The sequence below is a fragment of the Gossypium arboreum genome, chromosome 7 (genome assembly GCF_025698485.1).
Source record: "Gossypium arboreum isolate Shixiya-1 chromosome 7, ASM2569848v2, whole genome shotgun sequence".
NCBI classification, from domain to species: Eukaryota; Viridiplantae; Streptophyta; class Magnoliopsida; order Malvales; family Malvaceae; genus Gossypium; species Gossypium arboreum.
Genome location: NC_069076.1, coordinates 105,247,761 through 105,257,004, shown reverse-complemented (window position 1 = coordinate 105,257,004; position 9,244 = coordinate 105,247,761). Strand labels below are relative to the sequence as shown.

Here is a 9,244-nt window from a genome sequence, read left to right as displayed (position 1 = left end):
ATGCCTTAATAACTCACCAAAAAATCACCACCAAATAACCAAGATCAACAAATAAAGAAACAAAAGAATTCTAATCTTAGTCAAAAATACTCTCAGATCCACCTTAACCGCACCATCCTCAGCCACAACAGCATCGATAGCAGTCATTGAACCAGATAATAAAGCTCTTACATCACCCACCTTATCTCTCTATACCCCACCATATCCCTCTCAACCATCTTTTACAACCCCACACACCAAAAAACTATAACCATCCACGAGGGAGAGATTGTAAAAAATGTAAGCTGCTGACTTAAAATCACAAGAATCAAAACAACACCTATTCGGACAAATCCACCAAGATCTCTCTTGCACTTTGACAACATAATACACCGACTGAATCCACAACAGCTCCCTCATCAAAGATTGAAAAATCAAAATTTCCAAAGACACCCTTTTGCTTTCAAACACCAAATCGTTCAAGCAAGCCAAACAGTCAAATAAGTTGCCAATATTGATAACAACCAGAAAGTCATCCTGATATCGGCCAATATAACAAAGATACATAATGTGAAGAAGTCCTCAAAATCATCAATCTATTTCCTAAACATATCCCACCAATCTAACAATTTAAACTAAAAACCTTCAAGAAAATCTGCAAATGAAAACCAAGTTGAAAACGTTCTCCGGCTCTCTATAACACCAAAGACAGCCAACCAAAAAATTTTTAAATTCATCCCTATTGAACAAAAAATCCTTAGAGGGAATTCAATCGATATCTAACATCCACAGGGAGCTATGCACTCTGGGAAGTTCCTCACGTATCCATAAACTGATGCAATCGAATCTAAAAACCACCCCTCCGTCCAATACCAATAAATCCAAACATTTTTATACCAAAAAATCTCCATATTTATCATTATCCCAACACAAGTTGTCCTCCATAACTAGAAACCAACACCATACCTCTCACCCTTACTGCCAATTCTCAACACATCACCTCTTCCCTATCCAACCAACAATCTTAAAGAGAAATCATTCCATTCATCTCTACATATCCCAGATAGTCTCAAACAATCAACACCCGAACAAACCTTGTATCAAACAATATGAAAAAGTTTTGGAAAGATTAGTCATAATAGTTGAAACCCATCCCAAATGACAAACTAAAACAATACTGTCTATCCCCTCAAGCACCCATTTGCCCTCAACAACAATAATCTCATCCCACAAAAAACTCGACTGTGACCAAAAAACGCCCCTTAACCCATATTGTTAATAGACCTTCCGATCTAACACAAGCATCAATAATTAAAATCCAAATCAGTCATCACCTCAAAAATTTTCAAACAAAATCACATGACACCGATTCCAAATAAGATTCTTGAAGAAAACAAACAATCACCCTATAGATTCCCACAATCTGAAGTCAAACAGTCATCTCATTCTCTTTGACCCTCCTACTTTCTTGCTACTACAACGATCCTCCTCTTACACAAAACAACTTCAGCCTAGAAATGACCCTTATCCCAAATCATTAATAAACCCCCTGACCTTTCAACAGCAGCAGCGAATATGAAAACAAAGCAATCTTCACCCCAAAATTTTCTAATTAACTCTACTAACATCGAATCTAATTTAGTTTCTTGAATAAAACAAACATCAGCTCTACTTGTTCTCACTACTCTATTGACAACCTCAATATTGGGAACCGAACCCAACCCTGTAATGTTCCATGTAGTAATTCTCATACTCCTTAACAAAAATAATAATAAAAGAAAACAACACGAAAACAACCACATACCAGTATCCCGAACTGTATCAACCCCCATCCTAGAGTGCTACCTATTACTTTCTATCGATCCTCATAATTTCTTCAATAATTATCTCTTCGTTTCCTTGCACACTGAAACCCAGCCTTTTCCCTACCTCCCACGTCTTTTTCACTACTCTTAGGAGAACTCTTTTTCTATTACTAATATCGGAGCCCGAAAGAGACAAATTCACAATACTGTCGTCGATTCTCAAAATCCCTTTTCCTTTTTGTTTTCTTAGCCCTCTGTCTCTCTCTGCTTCTCCTTCATTGAGATTGTTGTATCTTAGATCTCGCGTATAGATCTAGTTTTCTTGTTTAGAGCTTTTTTCCTTCTTTTACCTTGCCTAATTTGGAAATATTCCTCTTCAATCTCTGCTGTAGAAATCTGATCCCTATGGCTCTTTGAATCAGAAAAAAGAGCCTGGTTTTGATTTAACGTTGGGCTTACTCTCAAACATGTACTCATTAATTTAGTTTCATTAAACTTGTCTGCATTGGCCCTTAGACATTGATTCTCAACCTCTACATTCGAACCCAGGCCCACTCCAGCGACATCCACACATTGGATCTTCAATCTATTAATCTGCTCTATACCCAAACCCAAGCTCATATTGTTTACATTTGAAGAAATGTGGACAGGTAATTAAGCATTTGTCTCCCCTACTACAGGAACACTCAACATGTAATACCCCTTACTCGTATTTGCTGTCGGAATAGGGTACGAGGCATTACTGGACTAAAATATAAGCATTTGTACAAAACTGGAACAATTATTTCCACTTAAACTTAAAACTTTTCCAAAAACACACTTCATGTCCTTATTACGAGCCTTCAAAACTCGAAACATACATTGGAAATGGTTCGGACTAAACCGAGAAGTTTGAAAACTTTTTAGAAAACTTAGAAAAATTATCATGTAAAAGGGATTACACGCCCGTGTGACATGGGACATGCTCGTGTGGTGTAGCCGTGTAGCCCAGTGGCCGTGTCGCTGGGGCGTGTAACTCTCTGACTTGCATCCATGAAGAAACTTGACTCACACGGCCTAAGCACATGCTCGTGTTACTAGGTCGTGTGGTAATTAAAATTTTATATTTTAGGTGCAGACTTCACACGGCCGTATCACACGGCCATATTGTAGCCCATGTGTGTCACACAGCCAAGCAACACGCCCATGTGCTAGGTCGTATGTCATAACCTGAACATTCTGTTTCTCATTTTTAAAATGCAGGGGACACACGACTTTAACACATGCCCTTATAGCAGGCCATGTATCACATACGGCCTAGACACACGCTCGTGTGTCCGTCCGTGTAGACGAAAATAAGCCATTTAAGACCACTTTTCTCACCTTCATACTATCCTCCTGCACAAAAATACATTTATACGCCAATAAAGCCCAACCAATCGACCATTTCAAGCCAAAACATGTATATTTCATTATCTAACACAACCATTACATTCAAATTACTTGACCTACTTAATCATTCATTCTATATCATTATTATTTTAGCCCCCATACATGCCATATAAATCAAAAAGTTGTTTACAAAATCTACTAGAGTAAATCTGAATAGTGTGATCCTCGATGTAGATCCGATCCTCCGAAGGTATATATGTCAATCTACAAGAAACAATAAACATATATAAGTAAGCTTATAGAAGCTTAGTAAGCTCATAGGCATAGAAAATAAATTTTACCGCATTTTATAACAATCATATAATATTCAATTTTTACTAATTCCTCCTGTCAATCACAAAACCAGTGATAAGTTCACTTTGTTTAATTCAATATCACTTATTAACCAATTTCAATCTCTTGGGCCCATTTATCATTTACCATTCTTAATCAAATTAGGGATCGATTACGGAATTGAGTACCTAGTTTTCACAATGCCATAGTTAAACTATGGTCTTGTACATAATCACATATCACACACCGAAGCCACAACCTAGCCATGATCTTACACGGATCTCTTATCACACTAATGCCATATCCTAAATATGGTCTTACACTGAAGCACATAATCACATCACACCGATGCCATAGCCCAGCTATGGTCTTATACGGAAATCACATATCACATGTTGCCATGATCCAACCATGGTCTTTTCCGTCAATTCGTCTTAGCCACTGAACAAAAGTATTCAAATTTATTGTTCCAACTAATTTGTACTTTTATTCAAACATTAATTCACAATTATCACAATTTGATAACATTCATATACAATTATATATCATAAGATTCATGAAAGTCTCATAATAATACATAGAATTTAGCCATATGAACTTACCTGGGCTAATTTGCAAAAGTCGTAAAAATTCAGGAACTATTCTAGCAATTTATCCTTTCCACGATTTGCTTCAAGTTCTTGATCTATAATTATAAGATCATTCAATTATTAGAATTTATCACAATTTTACTTTATTTCATACTTTATGCCTTTTAATTTTGAAATTACACTTTTACCCTAATTTTTTTAGTTTTTACAATTGGGTTCCAACTCAATTTATTCATTAATTAAACTAATTCCTCTCAATTAACACTTTATCTAGACATTATAAACTACTTCAAATCCTTTTAAATTCAAAATTTCAACACAAAACCCTAATTACAACAACTTTTACAATTAGGTCTTAAAAATCAATTCCTCCTAAAATCTCTTCATAAAATCATCATATAATAAAATTGAAACCCAATTCCATGCTAAATAATCATAAAATTTCAGCACTTATTCATGGAAACTTTCTAAATTATTCATAAAAGCAAAAACTAACGAATTAGATAATAGGATCTAGTTGTAAAAGTCTCAAAATCATAAAAATTACAAGAAATAATCAAGAATTAAGCTTACATGTAGTAAAAATATGAGAAACCAGCTTAAGAAAACCCTTCAATGGTGTTTTTGGCTGGAGAGGATGAAGAAAAATGAAGAGAATTCTAGATATTTTTATTTAATTCAATTTTTAACTATTCAATTTCAATTTAATTACCATTTTGCCCTTAGTTCACACTATTTCTCAGTTATTCACTTACCTAACCGTCCAGCCCATTTTATTTTGGGTCAAATTGCTCTTTTAAGTCCCTATTATTAATTATTTAAGCCATTTAATCATTTCTTACAATTTTTCATCTTATTCAATTTGGTCTTTTTCATTCAATTGACTACCGAAATGTTAAAATTTCTTAACGAAAATTTAATACTAACTTATTAACACTCCATAAATATTTCTAAAAATATTTATGACTCGATTTATAATTTCGAGGTCTCGATACCTCTTTTTTATCTCAATTTAGCTAATAATTTTCTTTAATTCGCAAAATTCACTAATTCAAAAATATTTCTAAAATCACACCTAACTTTTATTTATTAATATGTAAACTCACATGTTGGATTTAGTGATCTCAAATCACTATTCCGACACCCTGAAATTTGGGTCGTTACAACTCTCCCCTCTTAAGGAATTTTGTCCTCAAAATTTCATACCTGAAAACAAATGCGGATATTGTGATCTCATTGATTCCTCCGTTTCCCAGGTTGCCTCCTCCAATAAATGTCGATGCCATAACACTTTTACTAATGGTACTCGTTTGTTCTGTAGTTCTTTAACTTCTCGAGCTAAAATTTTCACCGATTCATCCGAATAAGTCATATCTGATTGTATCTCTATCTCGGTATGAGGAATCACATGTTGTAACGCCCCCTTTACCCGAGACCGTCGCCGGAGTCGAGCACGAGGCATTACTAAACTTATTTGAGCACTTAAACAAATTCAAACAATTTATATCACACTTTCCAGACAAGCTGTCCAACTGTGTCATAGTTGCTAAATAATTCATATCTCGAGTTATAAAACTCGAAATCCAAATCCGTAAATTTTCTTTGAATTTATACTCATATATCTACTTACCAATTTTTTTCTAGAATTTTTGGTCAAGCCAATTAGTACAGTTTATTATTTAAAATCTCCCTGTTTCAGGGTTTGACTACTCTGACCTTTTGTATTACGAATCAGATATCTCTCTGTACAGAGCTTCAATGACTATGCCGTTTGTCTCTAATAAAACTAGACTCAATAAGGAATCTGTACATATAAAGTATGGCTTCTAATTATCTTTGTAAAATTTATGGTGAATTTCCAAATTCAGAACAGGGGATCCAGAAATCGCTCTGGCCCTGTTTCACAAAAATTTAAACATCTCATAAAATATAGCTCATATACCTGTTTTGCTTCTTCCATATGAAAATAGACTCATCGAGATTCGATTCCATAATTTATTCATTATTTAATTCCATTTCTACTATTTTTAGTGATTTTTCAAAGTCAACTACTGCTACTTACCGAAAACTGTTTTAGTACAAATATTGTTAACTAGTTTATAACATCTTTACTTCAATTCATTCAAACTCTATACATGCCATATAAATCTTCAAACTTAAAACAAAAGCTACCGAATTGATCTGGATAGTGTGCTTTGTTGTGTTGATCCGATCTACCCACTTCACTTCAAGTCAATCTACATAAAAATATTAAACACACACAAGTAAGCTTATTGAAGCTTAGTAAGTTCATAGGTTAAAAGTAATGCTTACCAAACATAATATTTCCAAACAATACCAAAACACTTACTAAAGTTTCTGCGATTCACAACCATTGTTATAATAATTCACATAGTTGAGCTCAACAAGAATAACTACTCAATCTCTTCCATTTGGATCACTTCTCTTTATTTCTTATAATCAAATTAGGAAACGGCTATTTAAATTGAGTACGTCGTTGCTCAATGCCACGATTCACAACTCAAGATGGTTTTCCTCATTGAAATACCATACCTACATTTTCAACTCGGTATGGGAAATGCCATACCTACATTTTTTAACTCAAGATGGATTTGATAATACTATATCTACATTTCACATTTCAAGATGGATAATACCATACCTACATTTCACAACTCAAGTATGGATGATACCATACCTACATTTCACACTTTGCCATGGAACAACCATGGTCTTATCCATCAATTCATCACACGTCACGATATCTGAACGTACTCAATCCTGCGTTTTTCCTAATTTGCATTTCCACATTTATTCTTTCATTAACAAAATCTACACAATCCCACAACAAATTCAGTATATAATAACACATTATAAACTTCAATCATTCACAAATAAACATCTAAATTCAACCATATGAACTTACCCGGCTAATTTGTAGAAGATATTGAAATTTTGGGACTATTCCGCAACTTTTTCTTTTCCTCGTTCTTCTTTGGATTCTTGATATGATGTAAAAATATGAAAAACCAGCTTTCTCCAGACCTTCTATGGCGTTTTGGCTGAGAAATTATGAAGAAATGTCTAGATTTTTCAATTACATCATTATTTAACTATTAACTTTTATCTATTTCCAATTTTGCCCCTTGTTCACATTGTTTTCTTGCTTATTTCATACCCAAACCGTCCAGCCATTAACCTTTGGGTCTAATTGCTCTTTAAATCCATCTTTTTAAATACTTAAGCTATTTACTCACAATTTAACAAATTTTGTGCTATTTTCAATTTAATCCTTTTCAATTAATTAGCCATCCAAACGTTAAATTTTTCTAACGAAACTTTAATACTAACTCAATGACACTCCATAAATATTTACAAAAATATTTATAGCTTGATTTTCAACTTTGAGGTCTCGATACCCTATTTTTGACCCGTTTGACCTAATAAATTCTTTTAATTCACTAATTTCACCATTTCACAAATTCTTCTAAATTCTTACTTGACTCATAAATATTAAATTACTATCTTGTTCAATCTTATTTGTCGAATTTAGTGATCTCAAATCACCATTTCCGACACCATCGAAAATTAGGCCGTTACAACTCTCCCCTTTAAAAATTTCGTCCTCGAAATTTGTTACCCAAAATAGATTTGGATATCGTGATCTTATTGACTCCTCTGTTTCCCTGTGTTGCCTCCTCCATACCATGTCGATGCCATAATACTTTAACCAATGGTACTCTTTTGTTCCGCAATTCCTTAACTTCACGAGCCAAAATCTTCACCGGTTCTTCCGAATAAGTCATATCCGGTTGAAGCTCAATTTCAGATGGGGAATTACGTGTGAAGGATCGACCTATAACGCCTTAGCATAGACACATGAAACACATTATGAATCTTCTCAAGTTCGGAGGTAAAGCCAAACGATAAGCCACAGGACCAACCCTTTCCACAATTTCATATGGCCCTATGAATCTCGGACTTAATTTTCCTTTTTACCAAATCGTAACACCCTTTTCCATGGTGAAACTTTTAGAAATACTCGATCACCCCTGCATATTCTATGTCTCTTCGTTTTAAATCCGATATGACTTCGACGATCCAAGCGACTTTTAGACTATCTCGAATAATCCGGACTTTCTCTTGGTTTCTCGAATCAAATCAACCCCAACTATTTTTGATTCACTCAATTCGCACCAACACAATGGAGTCTTGCATTTTCTACCATAAAGAGCCTCAAATGGTGTCATTTTTATACTAGATCGATAGCTATTGTTGTAAGCAAACTCACCAACAGTAAATACCTTTCCCAACTGTCACCAAACTCGAGTATACAACATCTTAACATATCTTCTAAAATTTGAATCACTCGCTCGATTGTCCATCTGTTTGAGGATGAAATGTCAGACTAAAATTCAATCTGGTGCCTAAGGCTTCTTGCAATTTATTCCAAAATCTTGAAGTAAACCTCGGATCCGATGCGAAATGATAGATATTGGAACTCCATGTAGTCTCACAATCTCGACACATACAATTCGCTAACTTATTAAGTGAAAAATCTATTCGACCGAATAAAGTGTCTGACTTTGTCAATCTATCAACAATCACCCATATCGAATCTTTCTTTCTGAGTCACAGCAATCCCGACACAAAATCCATTAAAATATGCTCCCACTTCCATTCAGAATCATAATGGGTTGTAATAAACCCGTTGGCACTTGATGCTCGCTTTAACTTGCGGCAAATCAAACATTTTGCAATAAATTTGAAATTTCTCTTTTCATACCAGCCACCAATATGTCTTTTTCAGATCACCATACATTTTTGTACTACCGGATGAATAGAATACATACTATTATGTGCTTCGAAAGAATATCATTCTTTAAATCGAATTATTGGGAACACAAATCCTATTATGATAGGCAATATACCTTCATCATCAATCTTGAACTCGAATCTAAATTATCCCGAACCATTTGTCGTTTCAAAGACCAATTTTGGATCTTCATTCTGCAGCTTCGAATTTGTTGAAGAAACACCGGTTTTACCTTCAATTCTACTAATACAACACCTTCTTCATTAAGAGCCAAATGAGCATTCATTGCGAAGTGCAAACAAGGATGACTTTCGACTCAAGGCATCAAGAACTACATTAGCTTTCCCGGA

The 9,244-nt window shown here is 34.4% G+C and overlaps 2 long non-coding RNA genes across 2 annotated transcripts; both read right to left on the bottom strand.

Annotated features, from left to right (window-relative positions):
- Positions 1-3,209: 3,209 nt before the first annotated feature.
- LOC128295082 (uncharacterized) lies at positions 3,210-4,740 on the bottom strand. The gene is made up of 3 exons (XR_008285384.1): positions 4,652-4,740; positions 4,091-4,173; positions 3,210-3,419 (listed from the first exon to the last, which is right to left on the bottom strand). It is a non-coding gene; the product is annotated as an uncharacterized LOC128295082 (long non-coding RNA).
- Positions 4,741-6,059: 1,319 nt separating this feature from the next.
- LOC128295225 (uncharacterized) lies at positions 6,060-7,160 on the bottom strand. The gene is made up of 2 exons (XR_008285566.1): positions 7,005-7,160; positions 6,060-6,315 (listed from the first exon to the last, which is right to left on the bottom strand). It is a non-coding gene; the product is annotated as an uncharacterized LOC128295225 (long non-coding RNA).
- Positions 7,161-9,244: the final 2,084 nt, after the last annotated feature.